The sequence below is a fragment of the Meles meles genome, chromosome 7 (genome assembly GCF_922984935.1).
Source record: "Meles meles chromosome 7, mMelMel3.1 paternal haplotype, whole genome shotgun sequence".
In the NCBI taxonomy this organism is placed as follows: domain Eukaryota; kingdom Metazoa; phylum Chordata; class Mammalia; order Carnivora; family Mustelidae; genus Meles; species Meles meles.
The window spans coordinates 57,247,367-57,268,317 of record NC_060072.1 but is presented as its reverse complement, the minus strand read 5'-3'; the positions used below and the strand labels follow the sequence as shown (position 1 = coordinate 57,268,317).

General features: G+C 42.0%; 1 protein-coding gene across 1 annotated transcript in view; it reads left to right on the top strand.

Moving 5' to 3' along the window:
• The window catches only part of GRIN2B (glutamate ionotropic receptor NMDA type subunit 2B), a 404,576-nt gene that overhangs the window by 309,065 nt on the left and 74,560 nt on the right, over positions 1–20,951 (top strand). The window lies entirely within an intron of this gene.

Here is a 20,951-nt window from a genome sequence, read left to right as displayed (position 1 = left end):
CTATTTCAGAGTAACATTTTCCTGAGATCAACAAAAAGGAAGAAGGAAGAGAGAGTGGGGAGGACAGGGGCAAGAAAGAAAGAACAATAACACAAAAAAAACCCTTTTCTGCATTTTTGTATCCCTGTACCTCCTCACTGCCTATTATTACACACACACACACACACACACACACACACACACACACATCCTCTTTTCAGTGGAGAGCAAGAACCTGTCTCTTCAAAACTGTGAGGACAAACACGTATCTTTCACTAATAAAGGCATAGCCACCTACAGAAACAGCTGTCCAGGTCCTGATCTCGTCGAGGGGATTTTCTAGGAAATCGTTATCTTCTGCATGCCAGGCTCTTCTAAAAGGCAGCCGCCATGCTGGCGGTGCTGGAGCCATGCAGCCCCCTTGAACAGACAGCAGCTGGAGGTGTAGAGAAATGGTGAAACACCAAGGGGAATTTAAAATAGCTGACCTACAAAACAGCCCTTAAGTCTTAGGAGACTGACATTAAATTTTAACCTAGCTTTACATAAAACACAATCAACCAAATATTTTATGAACTCACTAAAAGAGAGGAGTTTGGGGATCTCATGTAAAACAAGAGGAAGGTTCATTAAGATTACATATATCTTACATTAAATATATATATCTTTCATATATATAGATGAAAGACAGCCAAATTCAATGAATAAGAACACTCATATTCTGTGATTCATCACAGCCGCTTAAATGTGTCCCCCAATGCAGTTGTAGGTCTCACTGCAGTACATGAGTTAATTTAAGAGGGAGGAGTATTTTTTTATTTAAATAATCATTTATTTATGTTTATAGTTCTGTCTTTAGCGAGTGACACTTGTCTCACATTTACAGTAATGTGAAATTTTTAAATGCATTTTTAAAAGGAAGACTATTGCATATATTTAATTAAAAATAGCATAGGTGATACACAGGTGTGGACAAAATTGCTACAGTGGTGATTGAGGAAAATTTGGGAAACGGTTCCACAGGACAAAGTGTATTCTCTACCCCAACCCACAGGTCACAGCATTCAAGACTGACCCACCTTCCCATCTTTTTCGCCCTTTACCTCCCTGCATTTAGTCTCCATGCCAACATTACTACCACTAGCCCTTCTCCAACACCTCTTGTACTTTTATGCCTACGTGCCTTTGCTTATGCTCTCCCTGTAACCTTGGATCATTAAATGTGTCTTTTCAAGCATAGTTTAAAGGCCAAGAGGCATCATAACTCACCTCTGCACAGCACAGTGGTTTGTCTACAGAAGCATAAATAAAAGTTGTCCCACCTTTCTTTTCCTCAATTTCATCTATAAAATGGGAAGAATAGCTGTGAGGATCAAATAAGTTTTAATTCATGTCATATTCTTAGTACAGTATCTGGTTTGTAGCAAGTGCTTTGCAAATCTTCAGTTGCTTTGCTGAACGTATTGTAAACCAATGATAACACAATTGAAATTGGGTTCTAGACAACAAGAAAGGGAGGAGAAATGACAGTGGGGTACACAGAGAACGAAGTTGAATTTTGGGCTTAGTCACTGAAAGAAAGATACTGGGATATAACAGACTTCTTGACATGCTCAGTGATAAATTCGTAATGAGCAAGCTTTCCTCCTTTGTTGTTAAACTTTTTGCACAAGGATTTTTTTAAAAGATTTTATTTTGGGGGGAGAGAGAGAGCGTGCACACAAGTTGTGGGGGGAGGGACAGAGGGAGAAGCAGACTCCCTTCTGAGCGAGGAACCTGACATGGGACTTGATCCGAGGACCCTGGGGTCATGACCCAAGCCAAAGGCAGATGCTTAACCGACTGAGCCATCCAGGTGCCCTATACAAGGATTTTTAAAATATTGAATCTTAAAATAGTGGCAAAGTCCATGACTTAGCATGGCAGTCCATGCTGGCCCATCAACAAGGCATCAGGGAACTAAAAACCTCCTTTATTAGATTTATCATATTTGTGGGTTGCGGGTAACCTTTGAATAACAACCAAAACACATTAAACAATAATGACAGTTTCTGAAACCTTGTAGTGTATCTTGTGCCATTTGATCTCCTTGGGTTTTGTTTCATTGTAATAAACTGCCACTTTGTGGTTGGTGATGAAGAACCGCCAGGCTCCCCTTCATGGCCTCCCTGTTGTGTGGTGAGGAGATTGGCCCACAACCATTAAAAGAATTCCTTCCATAAAGGAAAGTGGTTTATGTTGAAAGACAGTCCTAGTCAGGGTCGAATATAAAGGGGACGATAGTTAGCAATTGATGTCCGAATAGCATTCCACAGTTTGCCCCGCCGGTCCTCAGTGTGGTGCCTGGACCAGTAGCTTTGGCAAGCCTAGTACCTTATCTGAAATGCACATCCTCTGGCTGAACCCCAGAAGCTCCAAAAGCGAGGCCCAACAATCTGAATTTTGACCTAGAAAATGCAGGGATAGTTTATCACAGACATTTCCTTTTCACAAGGACAAGAGAAGTATTTGTTTAATGGATATTTAAGATGGCCACTCTGTCATTGTCCTCCGTTCTCATTTTATTTTCCAGCCATTAACTGTGAAATAAAACTGAGTCTCTGCCCTTCCATAAAGTGGAGGACAGACCCAGGAGCCTGGCACAAAAGAGTTAAGGCCTGTCCCACTCACTCCAAGAGATTCAGAATTACCCATCCCCTGGGGTAGGGGCTACAGAAACTCCCCGCTACTAGGCTGGTAGTCTGGGTTTATTCACTCAGCAGATTTCTCCAGAACCACTACCAAATGCCAGGCACACTTCTGGGTGCAGGGTAAACAGTAATAAGACCAACAGGTTCCCTGCCCTCAGGGAGTTTATGTCTTATTAAGGAAGGTCGGACAATGAACACATCAAGAAGTAAATAAATGGGATTTCAGAGGGCACCAAGGCACTATTAGGGTGGTGAGAGAGAACGTGCCTTGGCTCTCAGCCACGTGACATCATGCCCCAGAGGGAATTTTGGAAATGGCTTTATTATTTTAAGTAAGTTGCCAGTTTCATTCCTAAGGAATATGTCCAGTGACTGTTGTTTGAAATTAACTGACAACGTAAAGTAAAAACTTTTCACAGTGTATTTATAAGACCTTTGCTTAAACTTTATATTGATACTGTGTTGAGACTGTAGACCCACCTCTGAGCTGCCGGGGAAATGTGGATAATATTTGATCTTCCATTTTTTCTCTAGGTTTCAAAGAATTTGGAACTTGACACATTAGGCTATAAACATCCCAGTATTGACTGATTTTTTCCAAAGAATCAAGATGCATTAGGCCCCACTGTTTAGTAAATTGTCTACCTTAATCAGAAGCAGATGAGCAGGACACTGTTTTTGCAGCTGTTGTGGTAATGACTTTCTCCGTTGTCTCCATGTGACCCTGGAGGTCATGATGTGACACTACAGAAGGCCTTAGTGAGGATGTTTAGGAACGGTGATAAACTGCAGTCCACAGACTGCTTTGGGATCATAGGCATGCTCTTTGTGGCTCAAGAGAGGTATATTTAAGATTAAATTGGTTTTTGGCATTTAAGAATTTAGAGATTTCCCCTTAGAACTCCAGATCTCTGGATTTCCTGAAGACATTGGGGGAGTGGCAACACTGGGCTCACATTCTGCTGGACCCAAGGGATGTAGCCTTCTTTGGAGGGAATGCATGCTCTCCAGTTCAATACAGTCACTCCCCTCTCCCACTCCTCCCACCCCACAACGCCCCGGCCAATGTCTTCTCCCTTTTATTAATGATCTCCCTGGTTCTTATAGAAGTTTGAAACTCACAGAACTGAAATGAATTCAGAAAAGATTCAGTCCCTCCTTAAGATCTAGAATGTCTTCCTTGAGAATGGGTACTTTCAGGTTTAAGGAACCTGGTATTTATGGAGCAGATAGGGTCTTTTGATAGCTTACTGCAGTTCACCTCAGAGTCTCTAGGGGGCAGCTGAGAATTCCGAGTACAGTCTTTAAAAAGGCATCTGTGTCCAGGGCAAATACAGTTCTATATTGCACTGATTTTCCAAATTATTGTAGAAGGAAAAAGACATTACCCATCTAAAGGGATTTCTGGTGATCAATGAAATACAGAAATACAAAATTCTTGATGCCTTAAAAAATTTTGGGCATATAAAGTTTATGAATCTGGCTTTTTTTTTTCCCTTGGCAAAGTAACAGGTAATCCTAACTGGACAGACATCCTGGAAAGGCTTTGTAGGGGTGAGCTTTCAAGAAGAATTTGAATGACCCAAGGGCATTTCCTGGTGGAGAGGTGCAAGCTTCAGGCAGAGGAAAGACTCAGCCAGGAGACCAGGAAAATAAAGGAACGGAGTCGGCAAATGAAAGAAATGTGGAATAGGAAAAACTGAAATTAGAAATGAAGGAAGGGACAAATGTCACATCTTAACATAGGAACAGAAAACTGATAGAGATGAAAGACAGAGCGATGGAGTCTGAGTGTATGTAGTGAGAGAACGAGGGGGCTTTAGTGATGCTCTTCTGAAGAAATGGAAGTAGGGAAACAGAAAGGAAAAAACAAACAAAAAAAGAAGAATCAAGAAAAGAGGTTGAAATGGTCCCAGCAGAAGGTACCCACTCAGACGAGATTTTGAGCATTCAGAATAGAAGACAAAGAACGTTAATCATAGAAGTAGTAACACATGTATCTTCACGTGTGCCTGCTGACTATGGATATAAGGGGGAGTGCTTCGTTTCTTTCTATCTTGGAGACTCTCCAGATTTCCCTACCCCAGCCCCAAAGTTAGAGACACTCTGTCTCCAGATGGAACTTTCTAGTATCCAAAGAACTACAGTGAGTGTATAGCATTTTCTCCTACTCTGCAAAGTTCAGATAAACTGTTCCTCTTTGATCTCCATTGACATTTCTGCTTTCCTTGTGAGATCAGAAGCTTTAAGTCCCTGGAAGAAGGTATTGCTTTTCCTTCCTGTATTTAGAATCCTCACTTCTTTTTTCAGGCAGATTCGGTTCAATTCAACAAACGTACTGAAGGGCTTCTCTATGAAGGACACTGTGCCAGATGCTAAAAAGAGAGAAAGGTAAACAAGATGCCCTGTAGTAGGCAGCCATGAAGATAACCCCCAAAGATCCCCATCTATATTTTTTAAATTTTTTAATTTTTAAAAAAATTTTTTTAAAGATTTTATTTATTTATTTGACAGAGAGAGATCACAAGTAGGCAGAGAGGCAGACAGAGAGAGAGAGAGAGAGAGAGAGGAGGAAGCAGACTCCCTGCTGAGTAGAGAGCCTGATGCGGGGCTCGATCATAGGACCTTGAGATCATGACCTGAGCCGAAGGTAGAGGCTTTAACCCACTGAGCCACCCAGGTGCCCCTAATTTTTAAATTTTTTATAAACATATAATGTGTTATTAGCCCCAGGGGTACAGGTCTGTGAATCGCCAGGTTTACACACTTCAGAGCACTCACCATAGCACATACCCTCCCCAGTGTCCATAACCCAACCACCCTCTCCCAACCCTCCTCCCTCCCCATTCATATTTTTATTCTCCAGATGAATCATTGGCCACTTAAAGATTAAAGGAGGAAAATGCCCAAAACTGTGGATATAAACCTGTTGTACTCAAAGCTAGAATTTCTTTTTCAGAATGGGAGGAATCCGGTTCCATCTTGAGTGATAACCTCTCTTTTAGGCAACAGTGTTTATTTGTGTCTTATTTCAAAAGTATAATAATTGTTCATTAAGGAAAACCTAATAGAAATAGAGAAAAGCCTGGAAAAGAAAGGAAAGTTCACCTCGAATTCTACCATCCAAAGATAATTTCTGTTTACCTTTTGGTTTCGATCAGCCTGGTCTTTTTTCTTCTATGTTCTTATATATTATAAATGTGCTTTAGAACTATAAGTGCATATGGAGTGCCTGGGTGGCTCAGTCAGTTAGGTGTCCAACTCTAGATTTTGGCTCAAGTCATGATCTCAGGGTCATGAGATCGAGCTCTGCATCAGACTCTGCACTGGGTGTGGAGCCTGCTTAAGATTCCTACTCACCCGGGGCACCTGGGTGGCTCAGTGGGTTAAAGCCTCTGCCTTCGGCTCAGGTCATGATCCCAGAGTCGTGGGATCGAGCCCCACATCAGGCTCTCTGCTCCGTAGGGAGCCTGCTTCCTCCTCTCTCTCTGCCTGCCTCTCTGCCTAGTTGTGATTTCTCTCTGTCAAAAAAAAAAAAAAAAAAAAAGATTCCTACTCACCCTTTCCCACTGCCCCTTCCTCCCTTTAAAAAAAAAGAAATATAAGTGCATATTTTTATAAAATTGGGATAATAATATATATCCTCTTTTGTAATCTACCTTGTTAAAAATGTTTTGTGAATAGTATGTCAAATATATATTATTAAAATCTAAAAATATGACATAAACTATGTCATTAAGTATCCATTTATCTATTATCTATTTATTTTCATCTGTTTATCATGTAATTTTTAGTGCTGTATATTATTCCATTCTTTAGAAATGCTGTACACATGTAACAAAATCCCTGCACCTCTTTGTGCCCCCCGCCACACACACACCAGGAGCAAAATCTTGGCCATGGCTCATTGGTCCGAGTGTTAGCAGTAGAGAGATCCCTTCATTGTTGGTGTTTGTCCCAAATCACTCAATTCCTGGTGAACTGTTGGAGGAGAGAACACCAACAGGTGTTTCAGAGAATGCCAGGAAACCTGCCTGTGTTGGCCTTTCCCTTATTGCTGAACATTAACCCTGCTCCTTCTCTAAGAAAGCACAGCCCTCCTGGGACTGACGTTGGAGTTGCAAATCTGTCTCTTGGTGCTTTTCCCTAAATGCCTTTTTAAATATGCTCAATAATAGATGAGCACCTGGGCCCTTCTTCACAAAGGAGAGCTCGGGCAGTTTTTAGAACATGAAAAAGCTATTTGGCCCTTTCGAACAGATTCTTGGAACATCCCCAATTCCCCAGGATACCATTTAATAACTACTCACTCCAGGACAGCAAGTAGTTTGCCTGGTAGGTTTTGTTGCTCTATTTGTTCTTTGAATTAGTTTTTTAATCCTGGACTCAACTTTCACTGAATCTTTGTAACCAGTCGTTTGGCATGGATGTTCCCCATCCCCATCCCCAATTTCTTCCTCCGCTCTTTCTCTCCCCACTGCTACATGACTCAAGCCAGTGTCTACTGCTTGACTCGGCCCTAGGATCCCAGAAACAGGTGGCATCCATTTCCTTCAGCTTATCAAGTCTTGGCTCTGCCACCAATTAGTGGGTGACCTTGGGCAAGTCACTTAATGTTTCTGGCTTCTCTTCCCACATCTGTGAACCAAGAGAGTCGTGTTAAATCCCTCAGGTCTGTTTTAGTTCAGACAATCTGGTTTCAAGCTCGTATTTAGATTTCTTACGTTTCTCTGACTATGACATATGTTCAGTGACAACTGTTTGTTCATCGATTATAAGAAATTGTTTATTTTTAAACTTCACTTCCTACCTTGGGCAGCCAGTCCTTCAGCATCATGAGCTTTATTAACATCTACCTTCCAGGAAGGGGACTAAGAAGGGAGGCTGAATTTTTCCGTCATCCTGCTTCTCTTGCCTTTGTAGTAATCTGCAATAGTTATAAGCTAAAGCAGCCTTCTTTGGAACTTTGCTGGCAGGCAATCAGGGCCTTTGACCATCTTTGCCTTATGCAGAACCGTCTGTGTCTCCTTCACAAAAGAGACGGTGCTAAGAGTCAAGCAGAGCCGCCTACATGTCCTGTGTCCCAGCTGCACACACGGACCACCAGAGTTCCCAGCCCTACTGGAAAGCAGGCTCCATCTCTTCTTCTTTTTTTTTTTTTTAATTCTGTGTTTCTCGATATTGTTTTATAAGTAACGACTTCTCTCTCTCTCTCTCTGATCCTTTTCCTCAAAATTTGAAATAATTACAGGGCAGGGTTGTACTTTCTTTTTTCCTTTTTATATTTTAAAGTCATCATTCTATTCTGGAACCAAATTGCATGTTCATGCTTTAGGTTACTGTTCATTCAACAGATTTTTAATCCATGCCAGCAATATGATGAATGCTGTCCTCCAAGAAAAGAGTGTGAGGCAGATGAGAAGATTGACATGTAGGTGGAAAAAGCCAGAGACCATGAGGAAAAGGGAAGGCATTGCAAGAGAAGCTAGAAAACAAGGAACAGTGTAGACTCCAGCCAGGGCAGGAAGCCAGGGAAATGAAGGGAAAGGAATCAAAAGATTGAGCAAGTCAAAATTCTAATGGGTGCCATCCCTTCTAAAGAAGATTCTCTGAAGTGAAAGGCACCCTGATTGACGGGCAGTAAACTATTAGTAATAGCTAACCCTTCTGTATTACATCAGTATTTATAAACTAGATACTGTGCTAAGCGGGTTACTTACTAATTCATTAATCCTCACATCATCCCTATGGAATCAGTATTTATGATGAAAAAAAACACCAAAAAAAAAAAAATCATGAGGTCCCAGAGAAGTTTAGCGGCTTTCTGGGTCACACAGCTAGTGGGTGGAGGCCCTAGGATTTGGACCATGCAGTTAGACTCCAGAGGCTATACCAAATACCACGTACCACTGAATGTACCATAGGAAAAGATATGGTCCCATTCACATTCTGTTGGGGGTCCTTATGGGTCAGTGCACACTAACTTCTAAGTGTCCTGATGCCTGTGTCCCTTCCCCATCAATTCTTGCTGCTCTAAAATTCAAGCCTCTTGCTCTGTGGTTGCCGAAAGTATCCAGCATTTGTGCTTTTTAGCCTCAGGCATGGCGTGAGTATGATTAGCACTGGTTGTGGTCTGGAAGTGTGGTTCTACTCTGGGCAGAGCCAGGTTAGCAGAACAAACCTGGGAAAAGGCATGACGTTTTGGCCCACAGGATTCCTGGTACACAGAGCCATGCAAGTTACATGGCTTTTCACTACCCTGAATGTCTCGCACTTGATGGTTTTTCTTGTCTGAATGGTGATTCCCCCAAGATGATATGCAACTAACACCTCACTAATTTCTAGCCTCCCCAGTTTTCTCAAAAGCTTAGTACAACTATGCAAGTAAAACAACTGCTCCAACTTAGGTAATTGCTGGCTTTTTTGGTCCTACTCAGAAGGAGAAAGATGTGGAAGCCTGGCATATTCTGTTCTGTTTCTTCCCATTGAAATGTTGTTTCTTGTTGTTCCTCTCCTCTTGGACAGCTGGGAGCCTCTGTTTCTCTTGTTCGTAGACCTTTGGAGTGGAGGGGTAGCCAGAAGTTGGGACAGAATGTCATCCTCAACCTAAGAGCTATTTTTTTTTAAGATTTTATTTATTTATTTGACAAAGAGCACAAGAGGGGGAAGTGAGAGAGGGAGAGAAGCAGGCTCCCTGCTCCCTGCTCAATCTTTTGACTCCTTTCCCTTCATTTCCTTGGCTTCCTGCCCTGGCTGGAGTCTACACTGCTGAGCAGGGAGCCTGATGCAGGGCTCAGTCCCAGGACCCTGGGACCATGACCTGAGCCGAAGGCAGATGTTTAACCCACTGAGCCACCCAGGCACCTGCTAGGAGCTGTCCCAAGGCCTCACACTGTGCTCTGTAGACCTGGAGGGCAGTCTAGCTTTATTGCATTGTCAATGCTGTTTTAATGGGTGGGCAGGGATGCCTGGACCTTCATTATCTGACCAGTATCAGGCCAGAAGAGCAACACTCACCAGCAGCATGGCCAGAACTGGACCCCAGAGCCCTCAGCACTTCTAGTTACAAGAGAGAATAGTCAGCACTCAGGCACCGCAACTTGGCAAAAATAATACGAGTGTCTGCAACAGAGCCAGAGGACTCCTGGGTAACGAACGGTTGGGAGAGCCGGTGCCGAGAACACCTGGTGCACCTCTGTGCTGCGTTGCCCTGCAGGACTCTTACCTGACGGTTTATGCAGACACTGCAAGATACAGCCCATCAGCTGCAGGTGTCTTGAGATGGGCTTCCCATCCGATTCTTGCTTTGGTCTTTCATACACAAACATGAAAATGGGAGGAGTTCCCCGCAGCTGAGAGCTTCCATTCTCCAGCATCCTGCTTCTCAACTTGCCCACATCTTCAGATCTTTCCTTGCGGCTTCTTCGCAAGAACACTAGGGAAGCTTTTCTTTTCCCTTGCCACCCCTTCCCTTTTTCTTTCTAGCGAGCCCTACAGTAGGCTTCTCATTACGTCTCTTATCATGGTGATACCAGAAATAACCTCTACCTCTCCTGTCATGCCTTTAACCCAGGGTTCCTGTGAGCCACTCTCAGCCCTCATTGGCTGTGTCATCCCTCTGCTTTTGGGTCACGGAGGGAAAGTACTGGAAGCATAGGTACAGCTCTTTTTTTTATTTTTGGAAGTTAGGGGAAGTGCAGGAAGTTGGGAACAGAGTTTTTGTGATGGTTCTTGACAAAAATCATATATTCTGCTCAGCATCTGGCTTAACATATAGTTCCACATAGTGTAGCCATATAGGAACCATAGGTCTCTACTTCAGGAGAGAGGAAATAGGAACCATTAATGTGACCAATCAATGATTACAGGCAAAATATGCGCACTGAAAGTGGATGGTGACATACTTATTTGAAACTGTGGAATATTATTCAGTGTTAAAAAAGGAAGGAAATTCTGCAGTATTTGAGGATATGGATGAACCTTGAAGCTATATGGTAAATGAAATGAGCCAATCACAGAAAGACAGACATTGCAGATTCCTTTTATATGAGGTATATAAAATAGTCAAATTCATAGGATCACAGAGTGGAGTAGGGGTAGGAGGAAATAGGAGTTGCTAATCAATGGGCATAAAATTTCCATTATGCTGGATCATAAGCTCTAGAGGTCTGCTGTTCAACCTTCTGCCTGTAGTCAACAGTACTATACTGTGCACATAAAAATTATTAAAATGGTAGATCTCATGATAAGTGTTCTTACCATAGTGAAATAAAATTGTTAGAAGTTTAAAAATAAAATTAAAACAAATTTGAGGCAAACTCTAGTGGTTCATATAAAGTCACAATGTTCTTGAGTTCCCCCTGTGTATACTTGATGAACAGAATGGAAGTTGTCTATTGGGCTAACACTGTACTATGTGCTTCTATTGTAATTGTCCTTCCTAACACCACTGAGACTTCCTAACACTCAGTCCAGTTAATGGACCTACTACCTTTCTGACCTGTCTTTGGTAATTAACACTGCTGACTACCACCCCCGCCCTTCCCTTCTTATGGTTTCCTGTCTGGTTTGTCTCCTTCCCTCACAGGTTTTCCTTCTGCGCCTTTCATCCTCACTCTTCCCTTGCCTACCCTTGTTTATTGGTACCCCCCAGGGCTCCACTTTTGATCCTTTCATCTTCTCACGGACCTCTCTCAGCCCATCCCTAAAAGCGATGACTTCCAAATCCCTACACCCAGATTTTTCTCCTGAGCCTTCGACCACATTCTTAAAACCTTTACTTTTATGTCCCACAGAGACCCTATTTGCACCAAACTCAAAACTAAATTCCCCATCTTGTTCCTCTCTTTCCAGTGTGCTTCTCTTCTAATATTAACCTTGGTGGCCCAATCTCCCCAATTATCCAAGGTAGAAACCTGGGAGTCCTAAGTGAGTCCTCTTTCTTATCTATCTGTCCCATATCTACCTGCTTCTCCTTATTTCTTCCCTTATTACCTTTATCATTTATTGCGTGAATCACTACAATTGCCTCTTTCCCTGACTCTGATCTGGTCCTATTCTAATGTATCCTTCACACAGTGTCAGAAGGATCCTTCTAAAACATAAAATTATTCATGTGGTTTCCCTGACTAAAACTCAGCAATAGCTCTCTGGTGACATCAAGATAAAAACTCAAAAGCCACGCTGGGGAGCTTTAACTTCCACTTTCTGGCTCCAGACTCCTGCAGACCACTTCATTCTCATTTTCTGTGATTCTTCAGCTTAAACCCAAAGTTCTATCCATAAGAAACTGATGGCAGTTCTTTGAGTCTGCCACACTCTCATCTCCCCGCACGTGATTTTCCCTTTATTGAGGAAGGTGGGCTTTTCCTCTTCTGCCTCCGACCTTTTCCACTTGGCTAACTCGTAATGACTCTTCAAAGCTCAGCTCAGTTGTTGCCTCTGTTGGCAAGCTTTTCCTGACCTCTCTGCAGGCATGATTGGAAAGCCGAACGTGAGCATTTTTTTTTTAAGATTTTATTTATTTATTTGACAGACAGAGATCACAAGTAGGCAGAGAGGCAGGCAGAGAGAGAGGGGGAAGCAGGCTCCCTGCTGATCAGAGAGCCGGATGTGGGGATCGATCCCAGGACCCTGAGATCATGACCTGAGCTGAAGGCAGAGGCTTAACCCACTGAGCCACCCAGGTGCCCCACATGTGCGTTCTTGAACGAACAGAGGCAGACTTCATCCCTACACTTACCACACTGTACTGTGCTCACTCATTTGTAAATATCTCCTTTCTCCAGACTAAAAGTTTCTGAAGAGCAGAAATGGAGTCTTTGATCTCTATATCCTTAGTGCATAATGCAGCCTAGAACATAGTAAAGGCTCAGTACATGTTAACTGAAAGAATAGATAAAATCCTAAATGCTTATTTAATATCACAACTTCCTTCCAGCTAAATATTATCCCCATCTTACAGACGAGAAAACTGAGATCTGCAGGAAGTTGGTCACTTTTTCAGGATCCCACAAATACTGAGACATGGAGCAGTGTGAGTCTGTCCAGACCTTGTAGATATTTTGCATAGGCCAATGGACTGGTTTCTATCTACTAGGACTCCGAAACAGCTTTCAATGCAGAATGTTTCTAAGCTTGGTTAGGAGAGGAGGAAGGGGAAGAGTACATACTAAGGATGTAATGTCAGAGTTAGGCTGAGTGGAAAAATCATCTGTAGGTCCTGAAGCCTAGTGAAACAGATAAACTTTATACTGGCCTCTAATTTAGTCCCAGAATTTCTCATAAGGCCAGTGAAATCAATACCAGCCCACACCAATCAGCTGATATTCACTGAGCTACCATTATATGCGTGGCTCCAAATGGAAAGATCTGGAGACAAAAGAGCGAGCATAGGAGGCCATGTTAAGCCTGTTACATTAAATGACATTTCCTGCATTAATTTATTCATTAACCATATGTGTGTGTATATATATATAGAGAGAGAGTGCGCATCTACTGTGCACCAGGCACTTATCTAGTATTCTAGCACTAAGATTCAGTTAAAAAAAAAAAAAGACAAAAATCTCTGCTTTTATGCAGTATTCATTCTAACTGGAGAAACAGAAAACATTGAAACTAAGTAAATTATACAGTATGACCAATAGAGATAAATGCCCAAAGAGATAAAGCAAGGAAGGGAGTATGAAATATAGCAGGGAGGGTGTTACAATTGTGGGTAAATAGCCAAAGAAGACCTCACTGAGAAAGGAGACTGAAGCAACCTGAGGCACAGAGGGGATGGATTGGAAGTTACTGAACTGAATGAAGCAGGACTTTTTTTCTCTTTGCCAACTGATGGCAATGGGATATATTTCCTTGTTCAGAACTCCAGAGGAAAGAATGGAATCTCCAACCCTTAAGACTTGTTGGGAAGACAAGTCAACATGCATGTAAAGGGACTCTTTTGTCGTCTTCATAAGAGTGCACACATTAAGTTCTGTTGAATTTTAAGTGTGTGAGAGAGAGAGAGAGAGTCCCTCCTATGGGGTCAAGGGAGACTTGCCTCCAAAAGGAAGAACTTATGTTGACAGAGGAGGAAGAATGGGTTTGCAGGTAAGGTAACAGTGTGAAAGAAGGAGAAAAAGCACACAGACGGTGTAATGGGAAGACAAGCAGAGTGATGGAAGAGGAGGGCACCTTCCACACAAAACAGTGGGAAGGAGTGAGCTCATGAGGTTGGCGTGGGATTACTGAGAGATGAAGACTACAAATAGCTATACTCTGGAGGGCCTTGAATGTCAGGCCAAAGCGATTTCTTTTCATTTCCACTTTGTTCATTAGGAGAGTCCTTGCATTAACATTCCGTTGAGAGAACCAAAGAGTTCAGAGCTTCTCTCACGGAGCATGGCATGTGGTGGTGGGTGCTGGGTGAAGGCTTCATTGAAGTGAATTGCTGGTTATCTAAAAAGGGCATTGTAAATAATGTGTATAATTTTTGAGGGCCTAATCATGGAGTTCACATCCACATGGAAATATTAAACTGTTAGAGCTAAAAGAGGACTTTAAGATATGTTTCTCCAGCCCCTCATTTTTCAAATGAGAAAAGAGAGACCTAGAGCTTTGAATGATTAGTTCAGCTTGGTTGATGGGGAAGATGGAGTTGTTCGGGATTATTTTTCCAACCACCTCTTTTGGGGACTTTTCCCCACCAGACAGTTCTATCTCTTCCCCATACAGGCCTTGTACTCTCTTGATCTAAGTCAGTATTTCTGATGGGTAGTCCATGGAACCCTAGCCTCACATGATCCACTATGAAAAACTTTCCTATTAAGTTCACTTGGGAGAGGTTGTCCACTATATATCATCATCTTGAAAAATTAAAATGCACATGGGAAAAATATAGGCTTTAAACTTCCTGTAATAAAGAAAATTGTTTAATTTTGCTGTAGCATTTCTCCAAACATATTTTACCATGGCTTTTTGTCACTAAGTACCTATAATCCTGTGGAACTCTCAAGGAATCATGAGCAATCAGTCTTCAGCACCAGCTGGCCTCACGCTAAAAGAGCCTCTATAGTGAAAGAGGAAGGTAGATAAATCCCAGAAGGGGAAAGGCTTAAAATAATCAAGGAAAATTAGCCAATTGAGAAAAAGCCAGTGCTCCTCCTTCTGTTTTCTCTCTTCTCTGCCTGTCTGCTTGCCTTAATTCCTTCCTTCAAAAAAAAAAATAATAATAATAACTTTTGAGTGTCTACTCTCTGCGAACTATCATGCTACCAAGCTATGCATATATTATCTTGCCTGTTCCTAATAACCCTCTGGCAAAGTTAGTAACAGGCTCTCCAAATGAGGAAAGCAAGCTCAAAGATAGTAGGTAATATGCCCGTCCTCATACAATTTAAATTAGCGGCAGAGCCCAAGTTCAAACCGGTATTTAATTAAAGCTAGTATTTTTGTCTGTTGTGCTCGTCTTCTCATCCCTCTCTCTGTTTCTACTCTCCCTTCTGATGTCAGCCACACAATGCAAAAATGGTAAAACCAATCTCCTAACAAGTGAAAGAAGATACTGGACTCTCAAGGAGATTCAACAATGAGGCTTCTATATCTGTTATGCCTTTTAGGTATTCAATTTAGCATGTAATTTAGTTTTCCTTAACTAGATCACAAGATCCTCCAGGGCAGGGATTTGTTAGGCATGTTCTAAAGTCCTAATTCCACATTGCCTGGGCATGCCTTTTACTTGGAAGGTGAAGATGATAAAGTCCAGAAATATTCATTGATGTCATCCCCCTTTTCGACTAGACCCTCCCTTTTATCATAGGAAGTAACTGCAATAAGTTCTTTCATCAAAGGACAAGTTGTTTTCTTTGTGAAAGTGGGAGGGAATTTGAAATTCTAGAAATTCTTATAGCAAATGACAGTCTGTCCCCTTAGGTCTTTCACACCTGCCACCTGGTCTTTCATGACTTAATGTCATCTAATTGACTGCATTAAATCTGGGGCAGGCTGTGCCTTTCACCATTGCTTGCTCTAACGATGGCAAATTCCAAGTGTCTAGAAAGTTGTTTAGTTATTGATGTGCATGCTCCTCTGTCTTACCAGATTATAGACTCTGGGAGAGTGAGAACTGTTTCTGTCTCACCCCTTCTTTCCTCATAGCACTTGGCCCTGGGCCTGGCATGGTATAGGTTCTCAACTGTTTTTTGAGCTCTTTCTGATGCTGTGCTTTAGAAATTGAGCATTACGATGGACTAGATAGAGCTAAGGTTTATGCTAGTCCCTATATGCTCCCGTGTAATTTGGCATGTCAAAATTTTGATACACCTATTTTAATACTGTTCCAGTAATTTAACCGAGGCACGTATAAAGTACAGTCCAAGTCTGCCCAACAGCAGACAGGCCCAGCCAAGCCTCACCAATGAAATTTCAGCCTTATGATCTACATCAAACAAACAGCCCCTAAGATATCTGAACCAGTGCTCCTTGACTTGTCAAGCTCAGTCAGCCCTCTGCCAGCTTTCTTTCATCCAACCCAAACCAATTGTATTGAAGCAAAGCTGCAGGTTTCATTGTTACCCAGCATTAACCCAAAGTATGGAACCTTATTCATAGCTCTAGGCTCCTGCCTCTGGAGTATTCCTGGTGGGAGGCTCATTACTGTGACCCTCAGAGCTTTATTCTAGTTGGAACAGTTCTTTTTTGGAAGACATTCCTTTAATTCCCCCTTTGAGTGGATGAGAACCTCTCTCCAATGCTAGTAAGGCAGCCCCCTCCATCCTAGTCTACCTCTTTTGTCTCCTCTTCTCCTCTCTCTCAGAAGTGAGGAGTGGGAAACATTCCTAACATGATGGCCAGGGAGGGGTGCATGGGGAAAGGAATAAATATTTCAGTTATTTAATTTGTAACTTCAAGACCATGCACATTATTGATTTATAACTGCCAGAAATCACATTATAACCCTATATGTGTTAATATCCCATCAGTGGTAATGCCACTCAATGAAAAGAAAAAGCAATGAAAGGCAGCATGATGTATTGAGAAGCATTTGACCCCTGAGCTTTAGGGAAACTTAAGTTTAAATATGAGTTCTGTTGCTTACTGGTTATGTAACCTTAAACAAAGTTACTGATGTTCTCAAAAGCTCACAGGCCTAAGTTCTCCAAAATTGTTTTCCTATTGCATGAAATAGAGATAACAATTATATTGGTTTCCTGTTGCTGTTCCCACAAACCTGGTGGCTTTAACAGCACACTCATTCTATAAGTTTTGGGGGGTTAGGAGGCCAGGCATGTCTTTAGGTTTTCTCCTTAGGGTCTTCGAACACTGCAGTCAAGGGCTAGCCATGCTGTGTTCTCATCTGGAGGCTCAAGTGAGGACCACTCTGCTTCCAAGCTTATTCTGCTTTGTTGGCAGAGTTCACTTGCTTGTGGCTCTTCAACTGAAGTTCTTACTGAGTATTGGCTAGAGGCTGCATTCATCTTTTAGAAGCCACATGGAGCTCCTGGCCATGTGGCCCTTCTCCCTAGGCAGTTGACAGCATGACTATTTGCTTTTTCAAGGCCAGGGGCAGAACCTCTCCCTCCAGGCTGACATTTAAAAAATTATTATTGTTTTCCATACTTAGGGCCAAATATATTTAGAAAATAGCCTTATATTGTTCTTAAAGAGAATTATTTACATATCCCTAGTGTAAGAAAATGACTTTTGTCTCCAGGAGCTGAGTTGATTACCATTCATCATTGAAAAACAGATGCCCTTACATAGTGCATTGAGGAATTTTAGTTGATTGCTGATGTAATTGATAATATTTCTTTTATAGTATATACTATACTGAATGAACACTAAGTCAAGAGGCCAGGGGAGCATGACATATAGAAAATGTATAGAACTCCATGGCCAGGAGCCTAAGTTCAAGCCCTACAAACCCACAAGCAAACTCTGTGACTCCACACAATCATGAAACTCAGTTTCCTCCTTTTTCAAGTGAGAAATATGAAATAGAATATTGGTTGTTAGAATATTCACAAGGAAATTGACAAGCATCAGAGCATCTCACACATAGCTAGCATTCAAGTATTTGGAACTATATAAAGAAGGAATATAGAAGCAAATAAATATGGATTTTAGAAATCCTAGACTATTCACAGAGTTAGTCTAACCCTTCTTAAATGTGTTCAAAGTTATATATGAATGTCATGGGAAAGCAAAGAATGTGTATAGTAATATGCCACTGAGAATAATTAGGCCCTTAATCAAGAGAGAGTCCCAGCCTCTCAGATCTGGAACACACATTTGCGGTCATCTGATTGGAGCCCCTCATTTACCAATGAGGATAAGGTCCAGGCTGCAAGATTGGGTGGTCCACCCAAGGTCATCTGCCTAATGGCAGAGATGGAAAGAAAAGCCAAGGCCTTGTTCTCCCTGCCCAGCTCGCCCCTCAGGAGGGCAGAGTGTGCATATGAATGATTCCCAGGGAAGAATGGCAAAAATAGATAGTGACTTTTATGTTCAAAACAATGAAGTTTTTTTTTTAAAGGAAGAAAGTTACATTTTGAGCAGTGACTTTAGTTAATTTCATTTCACTGGCGTGGAGCTCCAGCCTTGAATTGCCAGAAATGTCACAAATTCTACCTGAGTGATCCCAGATTCTGAAGAGAGAGGCTTCTGTTTTCTAAACTGAACTTGTTAAAGCCCATGCACATACATTTCTTTTGACAAGTAAACACATAAATGTGGTGTCGCACAGGGCTCAGTCCTGGATCCACTTCTAGTTAAGATTGTCATCAGTGACTTGGATGCGGCAACAGCACACTCATTAAGTTCACAGATGAGACTGAATTTAAAGTGGAGGCTGAAGCCTTGGGGGATGCGATTAGAATTGGAAATGACCTCAACAAATTGGACAAGTAATCAGAAACTAACAGGATGCAGCTCAGTAAAGACAAGGGCAAAAGGAAGCCGGGAATTCAAAAAAAAGCCTGAGACATGGAAATGGCCAGGTCAGGCTAAGAACTCCTGAAAGATATGAGGGTTATGTGGTGGGGTGACCAGGATGCCAATCAAGTGTGTGTGTTTGGGGTCCCCCATTTTATGGAAAGGAGAACTATGGTTCTGAAGTTTGGGTGGAAGGTTTACCTCCTAAGTGCTGCCTCTTACGATAGAATTATGTCCATTGGAAAGTAACCTGGTATAAGAACTCATGGTTAATATTGGTCCTAAATCTTAAAAACTTCCAAGGGAAAAACCAACTCTTATCTCCTGGCTCTCAGGTAAGTAGTGAGTATGGTCGTTACCTATTCAATCTACTGAGTGGGTAGGTTCCTTCTCAGTCATACATTTCATTCCTGGAGGTACAGGGCAACCTGGCCATTCCTTGGCTCTGAGCTCCTTATTCTTTTTATTTATTTATTTATTATTTTTTCAGTGTTCCAAGATTCATTGTATATGTATCACATATACAATGTGCTCCATGCAATATGTGCCCTCCTTAATACCCACCACCAGGCTCACCCATCCTCCCACTCCCCTTCCCTCCAAAACCCTCAGTTTGTTTCTCCAAGTCCACAGTCTCTCATGGTTCATCTCCCCTCTGGCTTCCCCCTTCATTTTTCCCTTCCTTCTCCTAGTAACCTCCATGCTATTCCTTATGTTCCACAAGTAAGTGAAACTGTATGATAATTGACTTTCTCTGCTTGACTTATTTCACTTAGCATAATCTCCCATAGTCCCATTCTTGCTGATGCAAAAGTTGGGTATTCATCTTTTCTGGCGGCTGAGTAATATTCCATTGTATATATGGACCATATCTTTATCCATTCGTCTGTTGAAGGGCATCTTGGCTCTTTCCATGTTTGGCTATTGTGGACATTGAGGTTAGGAACATTGGGGTGCATATGGCCCTTCTTTTCACTACATCTGTATCTTTGGAGTAAATAGTAGTGCAATTGCAGGGTCATAGGGTAGCTCTATTTTTTTGGGAAATCTCCACACTATTTTCCAAAGTGGCTGCCCCAACTGCATTCCCACTAACAGTGTAAGAGCGTTCCCCTTTCTCCACATCCTCTCCAACACTTGCTGTTTCCTGTCCTGTTAATTTTGGCCATTATTAATAATGGTTCAGGAGTGTTTAATATCGTTGTTACTATCATTCCTTAAAAGCAGCATGTCTCTGAGATGCCTGAACATTTTGTCTACATGCAGCATTCTATAGTGTCTAATTATTTCCACTTGAAAGTGGACTCAGACTAGAGGAACATAGACCATCAGGAGAAGTCATCCAAAGAGAACCCATCACATAGTGAAGGGGAATGAGCTGGAGTGATGAGCAATAACCAGGAGCAACAGCTATGGGGAGGAACAGAGAGAAGATGGGACTGTGGGAGAGAAGGTTGGATTAACAACAGTGGGACAGGAGACAGGACAGAAATAGGGGTTTTGCCTATTATTTTTAAATGTCCTACTCACATTCAGAGGCCTGAACTGGATTTACACACAGTCTGTCATTTATGATACATACATTTGATATCTGCATGTTACAGGTAGGAAGACAGAAGGAAAGGACAGTGTGGTTATTCATCCAAGGGCATGCTAAGTAGAAGAAGTAGCCTTTGACTCGGGTTTGTGTGACTCCAGCATCTGTTGTTTTTGGTTTTTTGGTTTTCAATTTAACTGAACTGACTATAAAAATGGAGGAAGAGAGTATGAAGGATAAGAGATGAAGAATGTAAAGGAAAAGAACATGGGAGATTCAAGCAGTGAAAGGGAGAACGAAAAATGAAGAGAGAAGGACTCGACAAAGGAGAAGAGGAAAAGAAAGAAGGCGCAGTGATAGGGAGAAACAGACAAGAGACAGGAACTGAATGTCTGCAGGGAAGTGAAGTATGAAACCCCAGCAGAGGACAGTAGCCTTCTGATAAGAGCATTCTGAGTGATGATGGAGACATTCTTCTCCCAAGACACACCGTGCTTTTCCAGTCTTCTTGGAGGACTGGGTCCTGTTGAAAACTGCAGAATTTATAGGAGTTAAAAGAGAACTTGGTGAGTCTGTTGGAAAACAGGAGGATGATTAAAAGGGCAATTAAGTGGAACACGTGTGGGAACCTTAAAGGAAATGGTACGTTAAAGTGACCCATTAACAGTCTTCAGGTACGAAAAAGCTATCAACATTGTGACTGCTAAGAACTGCAGAATTTATCTGGTCTTAGAGCAGACCTCAGTGTCTGTGAACACTGTGACAGCTTTTACTACATTTACCACTGCAGAATCTTTTTTTTATTTTTATGATCTGTCTGAGGCACATCT